This window comes from Nuphar pumila, chromosome 5, assembly GCF_984573655.1.
Source record: "Nuphar pumila chromosome 5, dmNupPumi1.hap1.1, whole genome shotgun sequence".
Taxonomy (NCBI): Eukaryota; Viridiplantae; Streptophyta; class Magnoliopsida; order Nymphaeales; family Nymphaeaceae; genus Nuphar; species Nuphar pumila.
This window is the reverse complement of record NC_143253.1, coordinates 60901878-60922931: the sequence shown is the minus strand read 5'-3', so window position 1 is coordinate 60922931 and position 21054 is coordinate 60901878. Positions and strand designations below refer to the sequence as shown.

Genomic DNA, 21054 nt, shown 5'->3' with positions numbered 1-21054 from the left:
ACTACGCAAGCGACTCGTGAGGTAGGAGATCCTATACTGACCACGCGAGTGTAAAGGACGACTCACGAGGCATGGGGTTGCACCTTGATAGATCAATAAGCGCAAGCAGAGAAAAGGAGCATGCGACAGAGATAGGATACATGCACGAACAAGGCATATGCACGAAACGCAGCAACAAGGTAAAGACGAATACATACAAAAGGTAAGTGCAAGAAGAAGCACGTCAACACAAGAAAGTAAAATACGAAGAGTAAAGCAGAAGCAAAGCCATGGCGCATAAAGCGCGGGGCAACAAGTAAATACAGGAAGTAAGGTGCAAGAACGTAGAGGAGGACCAGGCATCCTGGAGAACAAGGCAAACATAAGCAAGTAAATGCCAAGGCGCAAAGCGCGGGGCAGCAGGAAAGTAAAGTGCAAGAAGTAGGGAGGACAAGGATCGCGAACCGCGTCCTTGAGTTAAAAGACATGAAATGTAAAGACAGGAATGAAAAGCCTAGGCACATATAGCGCGGCGGCGACAGAAAGGAAAGTGCAAAAAAATAAAGAGGACAAGGATCGCGAAACCGCGTCCTTGAAGGTAAAGACATACGTATATATATTATACGTATACATATATCGTCCTCTTTTAGTTATCTTTCTTATTTTAGCATTTATCAGTTCAGTGTCCTTTCACGCAAGAATCCCCTACCTTAAGGGGTTGTGGGTCCTCGTACCCATGCAGCCTAGGCAAAGAAGAGCTCGAGCCACAGAGGGTGAGCTGGATCCACCGTTCAACCTGGAGATCTTAGAACGTTAGCATAAGCCGTAAAATAAACGAGAAGCAACAAGCGCAGCAAGGTTCCCTGCCTGCAGAAGGCAGATGCAGGAACTCTGCACCCGGCAGACAAGGGTGCCAGAAGCAGGAGCCTCTGCCCTGCTTGGCCACAGCAGCAGAGGCAGGGAGCAGAAGCTCCCTGTCTGCCAGCACAAAGAAAGGCAGGGGAGGGAGCAGGAGCTCCCTGCCACACCTGCCACAACAAGGCAGGGGTCAGAACATGAGACAGGGGCGCAGCCCCCTGCCGGCAGCAAGAACAAGGCAAGGGGACAGATCCCCTTGCCAGCGAACAGCAAAGGCGCAGGGGACAAGCCCCTGCTCTAAAACAAGAAAGCAGGGGGGGGGCTTCGCCCCCTATTGGCACAACGCAGGAGGCAGGGGAGCCTCGCCCCCTGCCGGCATAATGCAAGAGGCAGGGGGGGACAGAACCCCCTGCCGAGGAGCAACAGAAGAGCAGGGGGGGCTCCGCCCCCTGCCAGGAACAACAGAGGGCACGGGGGCCCAGCCCCCTGCCGAGCAAACAAAAGAAGGCAGGGGAGCAAAGCCCCCTGCCGAGAAGCAACAAGCAAACAGGGGGGCGAAGCCCCCTGCCGAAAAACAACAGCAAAGACAGGGGGACAGAGCCCCCTGTCGACAGATCCTCAAAAAGGAAGGCAGGGGGCTCAGTCCCCCTACCGACCCATAGCAAAAAGGCAAGGGGGGGGGGGGGGGGGGTAACCCCCTGCCAGCAAGAAGCGACAGGGGGCTCAGCCCCCCTGTCGACCAACAGCAAAGAGGCAGGGGGTAATCCTCCTGCCAAAACAAAAGGCGACAGAGGGCTCAGCCCCCTGTCGACCCACAGCCAACAGGCAAGGGGGGGGGGGGGGTAACCCCCCTGCCAGCAAGAAGCGACAGGGGGCTCAGCCCCCCCCCCCCCCTGTCGACCAAGAGCAAACAGAGAGAGTGACAGGAGGCTCAACCCCCCTGTCGACCTATCCTGCACAAAGGAGGAGAGGGGAGGGTTATACCTCCGGAAAAATGCAGCAAACGGGGCCGTCGGAGGCTGCTGTCGACTGAGGTCACCGAACGGAGGGTGGTGGCGTTGCCGAAGCCGGAAGGCTGTCGCCGGCACACGGGGTCCCTGGCACAACCGATGGCCAGACAGGGAGGGGACGAGCGGCGATCGGCGGCGAATCGCCGGCACTTGGCGACTGCAGGGAGGGACAGCAGAGGGGTGACCGATGGCGACGAACCCTCGCTCGAAGGGTGAGAGGCGAAGAGATGGTGGCCGTGCTTGCAGGTTACCGGCGCTCGAGGGGGTCGGCGGCGGCTCTCACGACACAGAGAACGAGAAGGGGGGGTTCTGCCGGAGCTAAAAGGCCGTCGGTGGCCGACGCAAGGAGCAGAACAAGGGGGATGCTGAGGCTGTCGACTGTCGTAGGTCGCCGGCGCTCGAAGGCCACTGGGTCGCCGGAACTCAAAGGGGAAGCGAAGAGGGAAGTGCTCGCACCGTCGGGAGGCCGCAGGGAGAATCGTCGGTCGTCGGCGGCTGAGGATGCCGGACGGAGATGCTCGCCGACGTCTCTGATCGCCGGCGGCAGCGTGAGGGAGACGGATCAGATGAGAGAGAAGGGCGAGGGTTTTGCCCCTCGCCCGAGACGCTGTGTCCTTTTAAGGACACCGACTTCTCGAGAATTCGAGAAGCCGGGGCGGGTCGGCTCGAGCTCGGGTCCAGCCCGGATCCAAGCCCGACACAGGGGTTCAGACCCTGACTCGTGTCCGACACGTGTCGGGCACGTGTCTGACACAAGTCGGACGCGATTTTTTTTTTTTCACGGGCTTTACATCCTACCTCCCTTCAAAGAATTTCGTCCTCGAAATTTCATAGGAAGGTGATCTGCCTAGATCGCAATCTAAGGGAACTAGGTATAGATCAGGATGCACGTGCGCACACGAACCCCAAACACACAAGCTTCTGAAGAGATCAGGACAACACATAATGCGTCCCAAAGAGAGGTTCGAAGCCAACAACTTGGTCAAACAAAACATATGTGTGAAATCATTATAAACTTGTCTTCGCAAGAGTTCATAGAGAGTTCGCAAGAGTCCATATGGAGCCATAATTAGAAAGGGAGTTTAGCAGAAGGCTTATAAGAATGCTTATTCGCTATCTTTAAGGGTGAAGAGACACGACGAGTCATAAAAAAAAAACGAGTCTAGTAGAAGACCAAAAGGAAAGGTTAATCATAACTTCTACTTGACCCGATAAGGGATGAAGAGACGAAACGATGCATTGCTCTGGCTTGTGTTCCTTGAACGGGGTCTCTAAATCATCATCAAGACGTCGTGTGTCATACTCGCAAACTCTAACAAACTCTGCGTCATGAATAAACACAATCTATACTCTCTCAAGGCCTAATGCGACCAACTGCCACCTATCAAGACTCACTTAAGGCGACATACATTCTCATAGAAGCTCACCCTTCCTATAGAAGGTCGAAAACATGATCTAGACCTAAAAATCAATACAAATCTAATTCTCACATCTGAGTTGGGGATATAATCATGCTAAAACAGAAAGTCAAATCTAAAGATTCGCAACTGGCTATACTCATCAATATCAGAAGATCAACAAAGCTCACCATAGCCTTTCATGGCAATCAAAGTCACACAAGTTCCTCGTCGGACTTCCTGATCTGGGAAATGTACAACCTCACAAGGGATTACCGCTCTAGATGGTATACCTGGTCTTGGACAGTACACTTCCTCACAGTTCACCGTCTCCGCGGCTACCCGCTGTTGGACAGTGTATACCTGGTCTCGGCGACTGCAGAAAGGGACAGCAGAGGGGTGACCGATGGCGACGAACCCTCGCTCGAAGGGTGAGAGGCGAAGAGATGGTGGCCGTGCTTGCAGGTTACCGGCGCTCCAGGGGGTCGTCGGCGGCTCTCACGACACAGGGAACGAGAAGGGGGGGTTCTGCCGGAGCTAAAAGGCCGTCGGTGGCCGACGCAAGGGAGCAGAACAAGGGGGATGCTGAGGCTGCCGACTGTCGAAGGTCGCCGGCGCTCGAAGGCCACTGGGTTGCCGGAACTCAAAGGGGAAGCGAAGAGGGAAGTGCTCGCACCGTCGGGAGGCCGCAGGGAGGATCGTCGAGAGGCCGCAGGGATGATCGTCGGTCGTCGGCGGCTGAGGACGCCGGACGGAGATGCTCGCCGACGTCTCTGATCGTCGGCGGCAGCGTGAGGGAGACGGATCAGATGAGAGAGAAGGGCGAGGGTTTTGCCCCTCGCCCGAGACGCTGTGTCCTTTTAAGGACACCGACTTCTCGAGAATTCGAGAAGCCGGGGCGGGTCGGCTCGAGCTCGGGTCCAGCCCGGATCCAAGCCCGACACAGGGGTTCAGACCCTGACTCGTGTCTGACACGTGCCGGGCACGTGTCTGACACGAGTCAGACGCGATTTTTTTTTTCACGGGCTTTACATTTGTTGTTTCTTACATCTCCATGAGATTAGGGATTCACCTAAAAAAATGCAAAAGCCTGTAGTGGAGTGACGATTATTTGGGTCACCTCCCCAATCAGAGTCAGTATATGCAATTAAATTTAACTCAGAAGATGAGGAAAGGAAAACTCCCTTGTTTAAAGTTCCCTTTATGTATCTGACAACTCGGAGAACGACACTCATATGAACGGATGTAGGAGCATGCTGAAATTGGCTTGCAGTATGCACGGCATGAGAGATGTCCGGCCTTGTGATGCTAAGATACATTAGAGATCCCACAAGTTGCCGGTAGTGGGTAGGATCCTCCAAAGGTTTCCCATCATCAATCTTCATTTTTTATCCCACAATTTCAGGGGTCTCACAGATTTTATCATCTGTAATACCTGATCTATCAAGAATCTCACAGGCAAGTTTAGTTTGAGACAAAAAATAGCCTCTATGAGAGTAGGCTACCTCGATACCAAGAAAGTAAGTGAGATACCCCAGGTCTGACATTTCAAACCTTTCTTTTAAAGTGGTTTTAATGTTTCTAATGCCCTTTATGTCACTACCTGTTATCAACATATCATCAACATACAACAGTAAAATCACAATTCCTGCATCAGACTTTTTGACGAACAGAGCAGTGTCAGTGTAGCATGAGGAAAAACCATTTTGAACCATCACATCATTAAATCGATTATACCAAGCCTTAGAAGCTTGTTTTAAACCATAAAGCGCTTTTTACAAATGGAGGACTTTCCCCTTTGGTACGTTCATACCAGGAGGAACATCCATGTAGACTTCTTCATTAAGGTCCCCATTTAGAAAAGCATTTTTAACATCCATTTGGTAAATATTCCATTTTTTAATAGATGCAATGGTGATCAAACACCTTACAGTAACCATTTGTGCAACAGGAGCAAAGGTTTCTTCGTAATCAATGCCGTATTCTTGACTATATCCTTTTGCGACAAGACGGGCTTTATATCTTTCGAGAGAGCCATCACTCTTGGTTTTGACTTTAAAAACCCATCTACATCCTATTGTTTTCTTTCCTTCTTGAAGACATTGAAAAACCCACGTTTTGGCTTTGTTGAGGGCTCTAAGTTCGTTGTCCATGGCATCCCTCCATTCTATCATTTCCTTAGCTTCTTTAAAATTTCTAGGTTCTTGATATGAGTGAATGGCACTAAGACATGCCCTATGCTTTGGAGAAAAAGACTCATAGGATATAAATCTAGAAGGATTTTTCCTAGATCTTTCAGTTCTTCGAGAGTTGTTGGAAGATTCACTAAGGTCACTATATTTCTCTATTGCACTTCTAAAAGTGCTTTTATCTCTATGTGTATAGGTAATTGGATCATTTATCATTTCTTCTTCATCATGAATGGTTTGAGGAATACTTTCACTTATATCCTCATTCTCATTTAATTCATCATCGCTAAAAAAATCTTCATTTCTAGATAATAGTTCAAATAAAAAAGAGTAATCGGCATTATCCTCATGAGTTTTGTGTTCTTCAAAACCACTTATGCTTTCTAAAAAGATTACATTTCTTGAAACATATAGTTTATCATTTTTAATATCATAACACCTAAAACCTTTTTGGGTTTCCGAATATCCCAAAAACGCACAAGGAATAGCTTTGGGAGATAATTTATCATTCTTATCGGTGAGAACAAAACATTTACAACCAAAAATTCTTAACCTATTGTAGTCGGGTTCTTTTTTATACAAGATTTCATATGGAGATATTTGATTCAAGTTTTTGGATGGAAGTCGATTGATGAGATAAACCGATGCAAGAGCCGCTTTGGCCCAAAATCTTTTTGGAATTTTTTGAGAAATTAGCAAAGTTCTTGTAGTTTCAATTATGTGTCTATGTTTTCGTTCGGCCAACCCATTTTGTTGAGGAGTTTTGGGACAAGACCTTTGATGAACAATCCCATTATTTTCAATATAACTTTTGAAATCATTTGAGAGATATTCTCCCCCGGAATCGGTTCTAAGAATTTGTAATTTACTATTGAATTGATTTTGTATTAACATGTGAAAAACCTTAAAAGTAGAGAAAACCTCATGTTTATGTTTGAGAAAGTATATCCAACTATACCTTGAGAAATCATCCACATAAATAACATAATACGAAAAACCTCCCTTAGACACAACGGGTGTCGGTCCCCAAACATCCGAATGCACAATTTCGAAAGGCTTAGTTGAAAACATAGTTCTTTGTCTAAAAGGTAAGCTTCTCATTTTACCAAGAATACAATCATTACAATTGAAATTGTCTTTACATAAGGTTTTAGCAAAATGTAAATACGAAAGCTTGACAATATTTGGATGCCCAAGGCGTTTATGCCAAACATTTATATCCTTATGTTGGGCAACATTACAAAAAGAGGTTTTTGGAATTTGAAGAAATTCCATGAGATAAAGATCTCCCTTCCTAGAGCCTTCCCCAATCAACTTCCCGGACCGGCGATCCTGTATCCAACACTTATTTGATGAGAATTTGATATCACACCCATGATCCGATAGTTGAGAGACGGAAAGCAAATTTAAATTTAGTTTTGGTATAAATCTAACTTTTGGAATAGAAAAACCTTGTCTTTCAAAATCACCAATTCCTTTTATTTCAAGAGAAGCCCCATTCGCGGTGGAGACAAAAGAGGGTGACAAATTTTTTGAGTATTTAGAAAGTGAAAAAACATTTGGAGTCATATGAAAAGATGCACCCGAGTCTAAGAGCCAAAGAATCTTACCAGGAGGAGAGAAGGTGGTCATGGCGGCTCCGGAAACGGATCCCTTGAGGAGTGGTTGAAGAGCTTCCATGATTTGATTGAGAGACAAAGTAGCATGATTGGAAGTAGATGGACCTTCCTCCTTGGTTGATTGAAAAGTAGTAGACATAGCCACCATCTTCTTCCATTTAGGGCATACCGGTTTAATGTGACCCGGTTCTTTGCAAAAATGGCATATGATCTTACTATAATCTCTTCTTCCATAATGCCCACCATTTTCTCTTCCTCCTTGATTTTTGTTAAAATGAAGGGGTTTATAGGTTTTAACATTATTCCCCGGTCTTGAGATGGCATAAGCACCCTCATCCTCATCTTTAAAGGGAACGGCCAACACACTTAGATTGGTTTTATTCATTCCCAATCTAGTTTCTTCTCCACTTAATTTGGTAAGCACATCTTCCAAAGGAGGGGAAGAGAAAGAAGATAAGAGAGAGGATCTAGTTTGTTCAAACTCGGGTCTAAGCCCATTTAAAAAGTTAAAGAAATGATCCTCTTCTAATTGTTTGGCCCTCAATTCTATAGCCTCACCACTCCATTTAGGTTCTTGGAGGGCAAGCTCATCCCAAATAGTGGATAACTCGGCGAAATACTCTCTAACGAACATTTCTCCTTGTTGAAGGGTTAAAGCCTTCTTTTGGAGATAGTATTTATGGAACAAATCTCTTGAAGTATACATTCTTTCAAGATATTCCCATACTTGATATGCCTTTTCGAACTTTAGAATGTTGGCATTAATTTTGGTCTCAACCGAAGAGAAGAACCATGAGAGTATTTTGTAATTTTTCATTTCTCACTCTTCATGCTTCTTATTGTAATCTTCAAAAGCCTTTTCTCTTTCTTCAACCTCAAGAACCTTGATCTCCCCTCTCTCAAGGGTAGTAATTTTTGGTTCGGGTTCGGGAATAGTTCCTTGAACATATCCCCAAAGACCCTTTCCTTTTATATGGGCCTTCATATTCCCGGCCCATACATGATAATTCGTTCCATTTAATTTGAAACCAAGAGAGAAGTGAGAATCCTTTTCGCCCATTAGAGAGGATAGAAAGGTAAATAAATGCGTACCACAATGCGAAATGAGTCTCTTCTTGATGTAGGAAGCTTCTAAAATATAGAATGAAGAGCCGAGTCTTCACTCCAACCACCACAACTCAATGGCACGCTTTACGAGGTACTCCAACGAAGAGAGAAAAAAGCACGATCTTCTTTTCCTTTAAGCCTAGCTCTGATACCATGTGAAAATATCTCAAAAATGAGATAAAGTGTGCGATAAGCACAAATGTACACAAAGGTACAATAAAGAAACTCAAATGCACAAAGGCATACAAAATATAAAGAATTTTATTGAGAAGAATGGAGAACAAAAGCTCCAAGAAGTGCCTTTTACAAAGAGGGAACTCCCCTATTTATAAGAAGAGAAAGAGCCTTGGAGGGGCTCCACTAGCTGTTGGAGCCCCTCCAACGGTTAGAATTCTAACCGTTGGAGAGGCTCAACAGCTAGTGTTGAGCCCTCCAAGTTGACTTTGAGTCAACAAAAAATAAAGACAAAAAAGGGAAAAGAAAAAGAAGAAAAGTAAAAATACAAAAAGAATTACAACATATTCATAATTATGAATATGCGCAAAAGGAAGAGAAATGACTAAAATACCCTTGCGGGTTTTACAAGAAAAAAAGGAAACATATATATTTACATATATATAAAGATAGATACATATACATATATACATGATGTATATATGTATATGTATCTCTCTTTATATATATATGTAAATATTTACATAAAGAGAGATACATTTTAAGAGTGTTTTCGCTCAGCCACACCATTTTATTGAGATGAATAAGCGCAGGTAGTTTTGAGTTGAATGGCATGATCTTGGTAAAATTGTAACAGGGCTTTTGATTTAAATTCAAGAGCATTATCAGTGCGAACAATCTTGACAACAGATTCAAACTCAGTTTTTATTTCAAGAATTAAGAATTTGATAATACTTGGAACTTCAGATCTTTCTTTTATTAAAAACACCCACGACAACTTAGAAAAATCATTAACAATAACAAGATAATATCGACACTGAGTCCTAGTAGGAATCTTACTGGGACCCCATACATCTGCATGAAGAAGTGCAAAAACTTTATGACTGAACTGACTCTGACTCGAAGGGAACGAACTTCGATGATGCTTGCCCAACTGACATGCTTCACACTGAAATGATCTAGTAGAAGGAATTTGAGGAAAGACATAACGAAGCTTTGACAATGAAGGATGACCAAGACGATAATGCCACTGAACAGGACTGGATGAGTGTTCCACTGCAGCATAAACATTACCCACTGAATGATGTAGGTAGTAGACTCCATTTTCTTCATAGCCTCCACCAATCTTCTTCCCCGTCAGCAAATCCTGAAAATGACAACCCATCGGATCAAATATCACTCTACAGTTTAGTTCTTTGGTAAGACAACTAACAGAGAGTAAACTTTGAGAAAAATTGAGAGCATGAAGAACATTTTTCAACTGTAAGGAGGATGATATAGAAATATTTCCCTGACCAACAACTGGTGAGGAACTCCCATCGGCTAATGAGACTCCTCGATGAACAGTAATATCCTTTAGATCTGAAAAGAAAAGCGAATTTCCACACAAATGTCTGGATGCACCAGAGTCAATAATCTACTTACTATAATTCAGATGAAGATGATTCCCTGTTGAATAGGCCACACCAGCTACAGGTGTAAAACCCACGTAAAAAAAAAAATCGGACCCAAGCCGGGTCGGGTCAGGACCCGACCCGGGCCCGTTATCGGCAGGGTTTTAAAACCCGACACAGAGGGAGGATTTGTTTAAAAACAAATCCTCTCCCCTGTGTGCCGCAGCTCACCCGCACCGCTCCACCCCCTCGGCAAATAAGGGAAACCTTTGAGGGTTTCCCCGAATTTTGCCCCCCCCCCCACGAGCTCTTTAAAAGCATCGCAGGAGGGCAGAGGGGGCATGCCTCCCTCGCGAGCCTCCTTCTCCTCGCACCGACGCCCCTGCGAACCGCGGCGCCGACCTCCCCCTCGCTCCCTCTTCCCTCGTTTGCCTGCCGAAGCCCGACGCCGGTGGCTTCCCCCGTGCCGCTCTGCTCCTCTAATCTCCTTGCGAGCTCCGACGGCATCACAGTCGATCTAGGGTTCCTTCCAGAGAGGTCCCCTCCGACAAGTTGTTGTCGGCGACTGTGCCATCTCCCTCAGGTAACCCAATCTCTCTCCCTCTCTTGTCCCCTCTACTTTGACTCCCTCACCCTCTCTTCCTGCACAACCCCTCCCCCTTTGCATTTATGATGCCGCCGCCACCACCTCTGTTTTCTTTTGTTTGGGTCGCCGGAGCCGGCAGAGGGCTGGCTCTGCCGAGCCCTCTCTTGGTTCCCTTGTTTCTGATTGGAGGGCCAGCAGGGGGCCGACGACCCCCCTGCCGTCTCTTTCCCCCCCTTCATAATCGTTGGCCGGAGGGGCAACTGTGGGCCAGTGGCCCTGCCGCACCCTCCCCTCTCTCCTCCTCCCCTACTTTCTCGCGCTCTGTCTCCTTTGGGGTTTTTCGGCAAAGGGTAGCACCCTCTTGCCCCGACTGCTGCCTCTGTTTTGTTTTCTGGTAGGGGGGTGGCCCCTGCCTCGGGTCTGTTACCCGGCAGGGGGTTTCGCCCCTGCCTCAGATTATTCTTCGTGCAGGGGGCGAAGTCCCTGCCTTTGTTTGGCTTTCCCTACCTTTGTGGCAATTTTCCCAGCAGGGGGCTTGCCCCTGATCTACCTCGGCTTTTCCTTTCGACAGGAGGGCTCAACCCCTGTCGCCTGGGCCCTTCTTTCGATAGCTCGGCAGGGGCCAAGCCTCTGCTACCTTTGTTTCCTCTGACAGGCCGACAAGGCAATGGCCCTATCGCCTCTTTTCGACAGATCGGCAAGGGCCAAGCCCCTGCCACCTTTACCTTCTTTCATCGATAGACAGGGGGCCTTTGGCTTAGTCGGCAGGGGTGATGCCCTGCCCCTCTCTGTCTCCCTCTTTTGCCTCCCTCCCTGATTTGGGTACCCTACAACCTAGTGTCAGGCTCGGCCTAACAGCCGAGCCCACTACTCCTTGTAGCCTCCTTGAAGACCAAGGACAGGCTTGGCCTGAGGGTCGAGCCTGGCCTCCTGCTCCCTGCCCCTTCTTTGGTCACTTTCATACTAACATTGGGTTTCCTGCAGATTCTGCTACAGATTCCACTCGTACCCCGCAACCCGAGCCCCCGCATCGCCTATACTCTCAAACGCTCATAGCGACGCAACTTCATAACATTCTGAGGTAGGGTAAAGTCGCACAAAGGGCAATAAATGAACCTATTTAAGTTGAAATAATTAAGATGCCCATGCTAGATATGCTTAGATTTATATTGCTTCTGCATTGCATATTTTCTTGTCTGCATATTTATGAGTCGAGGTATGATTTTACTCTTTGAGTATTAATTTGCGTATTTGCTTATGTGGTTGAAGGTGGTTTCATACTTTTGCAATACTTATGCCCTTAATTGCTTGCATATATACTTGCCTGTACGTTCCTATGGGTCGATGTACAATTTCATTCTTCGATCATTATTTTTCATAGTTGCATATGAGTTGAGGTGTGGTTTCGTATTTCTTGAAATACATATGCCCTTGTTTGCTTGCATCCATTTTTGCCTGCATGTTTCCTTTAAGTGAGGTACGACTTCATGTCTCGTGTATTACTTATGACCTTATGTGTTTGCCTATCTAAGTGGTCAAGATATGGTTTTGGTACCTCGTGTGTTACTTATATGCTTTTCGCTCGATGTGCGGCATCACAAGTCGAGAGGTGCTTGTCGTCATGTTATAACCTGTATATGCTCACACTTATGGTAAAAATGTACTTACATAAATGTAGTCTTGTGCCTATCCTGATTTCACTTGTTTTCAAAACACTAGAAGTTGTGCTTGTACATTGCGGTTCTTTAAAAGCGAGTTTCCTTCTGCCAACCCAGTGCTCTTCAAATTGCACAACTTTTGCAAAGTTAAGTTTTAAGTCTCGCAGGATTGCGAAGTCACATTTAGGCCCTCCCAAGTCCACACACTTGGGAGAAATGTTTTATAACCTTGATTCAAGTTGCGGCTCAATTTAAATAACCCCGATTGGGGGCAAGAGCTTGTGGTCGAGTGAGGTTTTGTTGAAGGACCCATTCTTCATTTATTAAACCTAGTGTCACGTGTCGTGTGAATCATGTCGATATTAAGATAAATTTTGGATGCAAGATTGATAGTGATGTGCCTTGTGTGAATTACTCAATGTGGCATTATGGCTTTTAAGGACGAATCGGGCCAAATGAGCACTCCTATATTCTTTGGATCGTTATGAAGTTGTGTGTAGGGTGTTTCTTTTGAGAAGCCTACGCACCTCTTTTTTTTCAGTGTAGCGTACTTTTAGACATGCACGACATGTTAAGTACTTTGTTGATCGGACGATAGATCCGAGACGACCTAAATCATGAAATATGCAAAATATTGTTGAAATGAATTTAAGACTTATCTTGCCAAATTGTGTTGTGTTACTTCTTATGCAGATAATATTTGTTGGGGTTTCTTTGGTGAAACCATATCCATTTCATCGTAGTCGTACTTTTGACAAGTACGATCGTACTTTTTGACAAGTACATCTTCTTACGTTGCGATGATTGGATGAGTAGGTTGTGGCAACCTCGACGAGTGCAAATAATAAAATGTTGTGATCACCTAAATAAGTGATGATTCCGCCTTCACTGACAAGATACTCGAGTTGGGTCGAAAGACCAGAGTATGTAGAATGGGTCTTCAGTTAACTACCCCTGATGTACTCATTCGAACCGCTGACTCCTGTCAGAAGAGAGGATGGGAAGGTACAAAAACTTCGATGGACAAGCCATTAATTGCTGTTACGAGCAAAAGACTCGGCTTCCCCAGTCATCGGAGTTAGGGGAAAGGGACTACCATAATTATCCTAGGTGGTAGCTCTCCATGATCGGGATGCATCCATTGTTTATGCTGCTTTGGGGATTTCTCTCTTGGTCACCGACCGTCCCCTTAGGTGCGGACTCAGTCAGCTATCCAGGTTATCATAAAATACATAGCATAATAAACCCCCGGATCAGTCTAGGCTGCTTCTAGAGTCGTGCCTTGTGCGTACCCACTTGGCCAGTTAATATCGAAACATAATTTAAATCCAATCACACAATTTGTTGAGTTATGCACGTATGAAAGCTATAGCATGCAACGGGTTTCAATACTTATGGAATTGTGTATGTGGTTGATGTAGCATCGTATTTGGCTAGTTAAATTGCTTATGCAGTGCTTTGCTTGTAATAATTAGTCTACTTGTGCCAGTGAAATGCTTGTAATAGTTTTAACATTTTGCTCATGATAGTTGCTCCATGAATCTGTTGAAATTAAATTGCTATATAATTGCCTGTCTACTTGACATATTAAATTAATTTGCTTAACTATGTTCTATATCGTCCTGTATGTGCACCTACCAGTTTTTAGTGAAACTGACCCATTTTATGGCAGGTGATGTATAGGTGATACACTCTGTGATGACACGATGGCGCGATGAGTTCAAGATAGAGCTCTTTCCCTGACGTTTCGCTCCTGAGGACATGTTGGTAAATTTGGTATAAAGTGTATTTCAAATTTCTCTTTTTATTAAACCTTGAGTTACTAAAACTGTTTTAGTAAACTTCTTCTTGGTTTCAACAAACAAATTCTAAATCATTGAAATTGCATTTTAAAACCCCTTTGATTTCAATAGTTGTGCGGAATTCGGTAAAGGAAAGTTTACGCTGTAATGCGCTCAAGGTCCATCGACTTGTTGTTTTAAAAATATCATTTTCCGCTGAAGTACTATTTAGACTCTGATAATTGTATGATTTCAAAGCTTTCTAAACTATTCTAAAAGTTACAAGTCTTGGATTTGTGGGGCGTTACAACAGGAGAAGAGGAGCTCGAAGGGCGAAGAGCTACCTGCTAATATTCCAATGGATCCTAAACTTCACATGTTTGATGAACAAGCAGAACCTGTTGACAGTAGAAGTTTCAGGTCTTTAGCTGGTAAACTCCTGTACGTTACTGTGACAAGACCAGATATTTCCTTAGCTGTGAGCAAGATAAGTCAGTTCATAGATAAACCAACCCAAGTGCATTGGCAGGCAGCAATGATGATTCTCAGGTATTTGAAATCTTCTCCGAGAAAGGGACTACTATACAAACCAAGCTACTCTCTCGATATAGTTGCCTATTCTGATGCTGACTATCCTGGAGACATTAATGATAGAAAGTCCACTACAGGGTTCTGTGTATTTATAGGAAAAAATTTAATTACCTGGAGAAGTAAAAAGCAAACCGTAGTAGCCCGATCTAGTGTTGAGTCAAAATATAGAGTCATGGCTCAAACTGCAGCTGAAATGATATGGATTAGGTCAGTTCTTAGAGACCTACAAGTAAAGACCTCAATGCCAATGGTGATGAGATGTGATAACAGAGCAACCACTTATATTGCTAACAATTCGGTGTTTCATGAGAGGACAAAACACATTGAAGTTGATTGTCACTACATACGAGATCTAGTGCAGACATGACAAATCTCTACTTGTAATGTTGCTTCAGAAGATCAAGTTGTTGATGTGTTTACTAAACCTCTTGCTAGTGCTGGCTTTCTTCGATGTTGTGATAAGCTGAGCATGAGAGATATATATGCTTCAGCTTGAGGGGGAGTGTTAAAAGAGAATATTTATGCATTTAGGTAGCAATCTATAATTATGACAAATAAGATTGACACTTTTTGTAAACTAATTTTAACTAATCCTTTTAAGAAGGGATTAGGGTTGAAGGAAAAGATGTGAACGACTCTCTCTCTCTCTCTCTCTCTCTCTCTCTCTCTCTTTGTAACGCCCCAAAATTTCGAACTTGTAAACGTTTTGAAAACGGTTTAAAGGCTAGAAAATCCTTTTTCTTTTCAGAGTTTACTTATCCAATCAGCAGAAGCATTTCTTTAAAAGCAAAGAGGGCAAGTCGACAATCTTGGGCACGTTAGCTAAAAGAGCAAAAAGACAAAGGCATAACTTGCAAATATCTAGATGAAAACATTCGTATTATAGATAGTTTTTAAGTTGTACAAAATTTGGATTTCCTTAAGAAATCCGTAACAAAAACCCCAAAACGATCAGAACAAGAGCTGCGAGTGGTAACAGTGGATCCTGAAGACATCTCGCAATCGCGCCATCGCCTGCTAAGCACCTAATCATCACCTGTACCCATAAAATGGGTTAGTTTCGTGAAAAACTAGTAGGTGCACAAGTAGACAGAAATGTATGAAAGAAGCATAAATAATTAACTATATGTAATGAGTAACTAAGCAGTTACTGAACTAACATGAGCAGTTTATTAGCATAAGTAAAAGTCTAACTAGCACATACTGCATGATGTAACAAAGCATTTAATAATGAATTGAGATTACTGAGCATAAAACACAATTCTACGATTCATCAAGTGGAGTGCACAAGTTACTTTATGTTCCATCATTAACAGGCCTGCGGGTACGCGCAGACGCAACTCGTAAAAACAACTGAGACTAGTTTGGGCGTCTATTATTTTATGTATTTTGAATAACCCGAATAGCTAGTTGAGTCCGTTCCTAAGGGAACGACCGTTAGCCGAGAGAGGATTCTCCAAAGGCGTTCGTGGCTACGGATGCATCCTACTTCTGCAGAAGTTCAAAAGATCTACCACCTAAGATAATATCTGGTAGTCTCATCCCCTAACTCCGATGACTGGGGACACCGAGTCTTTGCTCGTAGAATGGTTGTTAAAAACATGTCCATCGAAGTGTGTGTACCAATTCGTCCTCTCCCTTGACAGACAACAAGAAAACGAATGGGTGTGTCAGAGGTTACTTAACCAACGACCCATTCTACATGCTCTGGCCTTTTGACCCAATCGAGCATCTTACCTGTGAAGGCGATAATCAATCAATGTGTAATGTGGTTTACCAATGTGCTTATAGCACTGGTCGAGGTCGAATGACTGTCTCAACATCCGTCGTATTACTCGCATACCATGCATGTATATGAGCACGTTACGAGGAAGGGTTCTAGGTCCTCAATAGAAGCCTCAATAATATAATTTGCAAAGATATAATGTCATCATTCTAAACTTTTGAAATGACCAATATCATGTGCCAACTTATGGCATGTGATTTTCTCGAATCTCACATTCGTTATCGTAGTGTCAACATGCAACACCAATTTTGACACTGATAACGATAAACGGTAAATGCGGATTTCGCATAAGAAAATTACGCTCACAAGCTTGCTCGAGTCTCAGCTTTTGGAAAAACTCGAGTTGCGCCAAAGATACTAAACAGAGTAGAAAAAAACTACTCCTTCCAAATGCTTGATTCAGGATGACCCACTGCGATGCTTCAAAACCAACATTATTTGCAGAACCGTATGTTTGATACAAAGGACTCCTTTCATCCATCGAGGTTGCAAATTTTAAAGACAGAAAGCAGCAAAAGCCGGGGCGCAAAGCGCGATGGCAAGCATAGAACAAGTAATGCGAAAGCAAAGGACAAGGATCATGAAACCGCGTCCTTGAGCTAAAGACAGAAAGCAGGAAATACGAAAGTAAAAGCCTAGGCGCAAAGCGCGGCGGCAAATTAAAGACAGAAAGTAGGAAATACAAAAGTAAAAGCCTGGGCGCAAAGTGCGGCGGCAAATTAAAGACAGAAAGTAGGAAATGCGAAAACAAAAGCTTGGGCGCAAAGCGCGGTGGCAAATTAAAGACAGAAAGCAAGAAAATGCGTAAATAAAGGACAAGGATCGCGAAACTGCGTCCTTGAGCTAAAAACATACTTATATACTTATACGTATATAAATATATATTTTTGTTCTTTCGGCCTTTAATTATTTAAGCTAGCTTCAGTTATTTAAGTCCTTGTGCAATTTCCCCTACCTCGGGGTATTGTGAGAAAGAGGTCGTCTACGAGCGTAGGTAATCGCCGGTTCGGTTCGCGGGGCGCGAACGGGCTCCGTTGCGTAAGCTGCAAAGGTACGTTATTAGCATGCATTTAAGTGAATAAGGAAAACGGCAACAAAGGACTGGGGTCTCGGCTTCTCGGCAAAACAAGGGCAGGGATCAACGGTCCCTGCAGACTTGAAACAGAACGGGGTAGGGTCCAATGACCCATGCTGCAAAAGAAAACAGGTGCAGGGGCCATCGGCCCCTACCGGATATTTAAAGAAGGGCAGGGGCCATCGGCCCCTGCCGGGTTTAAAAAAAAAGAGGGGCAGGGGCCTTCGGCCCCTGCCAGACAAATAAGAGAGGGGGCAGGGGACATCGGCCCCTGCTGGGTTTTCAAAAAGGGAGGCAGGAGCTGAAGGGTCCTGCTTGGTTTTAAAGGAAGGGCAGGGGCCATCGGCCCCTACCAGAAAGAAAAAGGGCAGGGGCCGATGGCCCCTGCCGGAAAAATGAGCAGAGGGAGCGCAGGGACCAAATGGCCCCTGCCGAGCTTTGCTCGACAGAACATAAGACAGAGGCCAGAGGCCCCTGTCGGTCTAGAGAGGGGTAGGGGCCATCGGCCCCTGCTGTTTTTCCAAGAAACGAGGCAGGAGCCGAAGGCTCCTGCTTCCTTAAGGGAAGGGCAGGGGCCATCGGCCCCTACTCGAAAGAGAAGGGCAGGGGGCCAAGGCCCCTGCCGGAACAGTAAAAAGGGCAGGGGGCGGAGCCCCCTGCCTGCTAAAAGAGATGAAGGCAAGGTCGCAGGGGAGGTGGGAGGTCGCCGGGCTGCCTCGACGGAGAGGGGCTCGCCGGCGTCGGTTCAGCGACGAGAGAGAGAGAGATGGAGTCGGGGAGGTGGAGCAGAGACAGAGGGGAGAGAGACGAGAGACGAGAGAGAGTCGGGGGAGAGGCTCGAACGCCTCTCCTCCCCCTCTTTCGTTCCTTTTGTAGAGGCCGCAGGGGGTGGGCGGCCCCCTGTATGCCGCCTCTTGCCAGCCCCTGAAAGCCCGTTCGATGGGCTGGGGCTGGCTCGGGTATGGATCCGGGTCGGGTCCAGACCCGACCCGGGTCCGATTTTTTTTTTTAACACTGGGTTTTACTCTCTCTCTCTCTCTCTCTCTCCGCCTGTGGATAGGCTGGTCGCTGGATTTAGGTCTGGCGAATTTAACAGATTTCATAATCACACAAAAATGACTTTGGCGTTTTTGTGATCAGGCCCTGGTTGTTCCTCAATTGGAGGTGGCGGTTTCACATAATTGGGCCCATTTTTTCCCAGAGGAGATGGTCGTGGCCTCCAAAAAAATCCCAAATCATGGAACAAAGGTTATAAATTCTATTAAATCATCCAGAAATATGCACCTATCGAAGTCAGTACTAAAGCTTTTCTAGTTCATTCGCATTGAGCTGCTCAATATGTGGCAATAAGACTAATATGCAGTGCAGCCATCATTAGTTACTGCCACACATTTAGCTTACCAAATAGATAATTTATGACCTGTGCATGTTTCACATTTTCTTCATGGAAGACTAGTGTTTTTAAATCAGATATAGAAGGTCCTGTTTTTGTTGGAGATTCTTCTCTATTACTCTTTGTCATATATTAAATATATTGCAATTTATTGCAGCCTCTAATCTCCTTTTTGTGGAATCTCCTGCTGGAGTGGGATGGTCATACTCGAATACGAGTTCTGATTATACCTGTGGAGATGCATCTGCTGGTAAGAAATATCTAAAAGATCAAAATAAGAAACTGTAATTTTTTTATTGCTATATGTCCTTAATAACTTTTTCCAATTATGATGCTTATGTGCTTCATAGACTTTGATCTGATTGAATCTTCCATTTGTCTTTTTTAGCTTCAGACATGCACAAATTCTTGTTGGGATGGTATGAGAAATTTCCAGAGTACAAATCAAGAGCTTTGTTTCTAACAGGAGAAAGCTATGCAGGTCTTGAAAACTATAAATTTATAGTCTATGTGATGTGACTGTGTTTCTTGATCAGTTCCTCGCTTATGACTACTAATGGGGCACTACATACCTCAGTTGGCAAGTGTTCTGCTACACCACAATAGACATTCATCTGGGTTCAAGTTCAACCTCAAGGGTTTAGCTGTAAGTTAACCAGTCTCATTGACATGGCACATGATAAATTACCAATCAATGAAGACCTTGCAAGCCATAATAGAATTGCCAAATATACTGAAGCCCTGAGCCAATAAGTAGTTGGCATTTGGTTTGACCTGGCATGAGCTCGTATTTTTATTCAAGTTGGCAATGCCAAATTTTTTATATAAAGGTCGGTCTTCTGAATTTAAGTTCACTGTTGTAAATTTTGGTTTCTTTCTCATTATGTAGATCTGCAATCCTCTTCTCAATCTGGCTGTAGACACTGCTGCTACTTATGAATATTTTTGGTCCCATGGGTTGATTTCTGAAGAGACTGGTTCAATCATCAAGAAAGAATGTGACTTCAGCCACTGGTCGGAATAAATGGTGTTAAAATATGTTATACATATATATCTATATATATATAGATTATGACACATACACATATATATTACATATATATGTCTATGTGTCCATCTATATATATAAATATATATATATATATATATATATATATATATTTCTTTTGTAATGCCCAATAGGGGCAAATTAGTCTTTTCACATTGTACACGCATATCCTAAAAGATATGCTCTTCTTCTTCCTTTTTCTTTTCTTTCTTTTCTCCTTTTTCTTTTTTTCTTTTGTTTCTTTATTACTTGAGAGGGGTCCACATAGAGTCGTTGGACCCCTCCAACGGTCATAAATATGACCGTTGGAGGGGCTCCAACGACTCTATGGGAGCCCCTCCTTGGGTCCCTTTGTGCGTATAAATAAAGGGCTTGGCCCCATGTATTCTTCATGCTTCTTTGAAGCCTCCTTGAGTGAAATATATTTTTTTTCTCTTCTTTTGGGTGTTTTGACACTTTTGTGGTTTTGTTGTAATCTTGCCCATTAGTGGCTATTTGCGTATGTGTGTGCTTTCTTGTTTGCTCTTGGAGATATCGCTCCTCTTATTCGGCACTTCATTACATGGTATCAAAGCAAGGTTGTGAAAGCTTCATCGGATCCTCTCTTGTCAAGTAATATCTCTCCTCTCTTTTGCTCTCAAACTCTTTTTCTCTAAATGGCCAACAGGGACGCCAAAATCGACCTCTCATTTAAGTTAGATGGGACCAATTATGTAACGACCCCAACTCATGCCCCTCGAAAATGCGGAATTTTTTTTTCTAGATGTGAAAATATTCCCAGAGACCTGGGGTCTTTACAGTTCCACTCACCGCTGGATAACCACACACCACAATAGAGCTTACACTTATCTTTCATACCAAAACAAACCATTATTCATTTATTGAAATACTAATAAATATGTCTAAAGACACTTGCATGAATGAATTATTCAGAGTGCAATAACGATTAAATGAACAAAAAGAGAAAACAAAAGCAGAGCCATGATGTCCCTCTGTGATTTATCCAGCAAGTGCGTGACACTCGTGACTTGCCCAGACACCAGTCGCTTCACTGAGTTCCTGCTCCTATGAAAAACCATAAAAAGGAGAGGTCAGAAATCCGAAGGATTCTGTGTACAGATCCCTCTAATGAAAATAAATGAGCATAAAGAACACAAGTACAATTTTATGCAATTCTCCTTGAAGAAAAGCAATCATTACATTTACTCAATCCAACAACATATATCAGTGAAGAGAAGCAGATCATGCATGATCTAATGCATAGCAAAATTATGCATGGTATATGTGTAATGTATGAACACATTATTTTCTTTCATTTAGGTTCATGTTTCCATACGCATGCCCTATTAAATGCATACAATTTAAGTTCCTCTTTTTAATTTTCATCGCCCGCGGATACACCAAACGGG

General features: G+C 44.2%; 1 protein-coding gene and 1 pseudogene across 5 annotated transcripts in view; one reads left to right on the top strand and one right to left on the bottom strand.

Moving 5' to 3' along the window:
- Nucleotides 1–21054, bottom strand: part of ABCB27 (transporter associated with antigen processing protein 2) — a 270112-nt gene that overhangs the window by 180369 nt on the left and 68689 nt on the right. The gene's annotated exons all lie outside the window — the stretch shown is intronic.
- Nucleotides 3691–19621, top strand: LOC149837687 (serine carboxypeptidase-like 41; annotated as a pseudogene).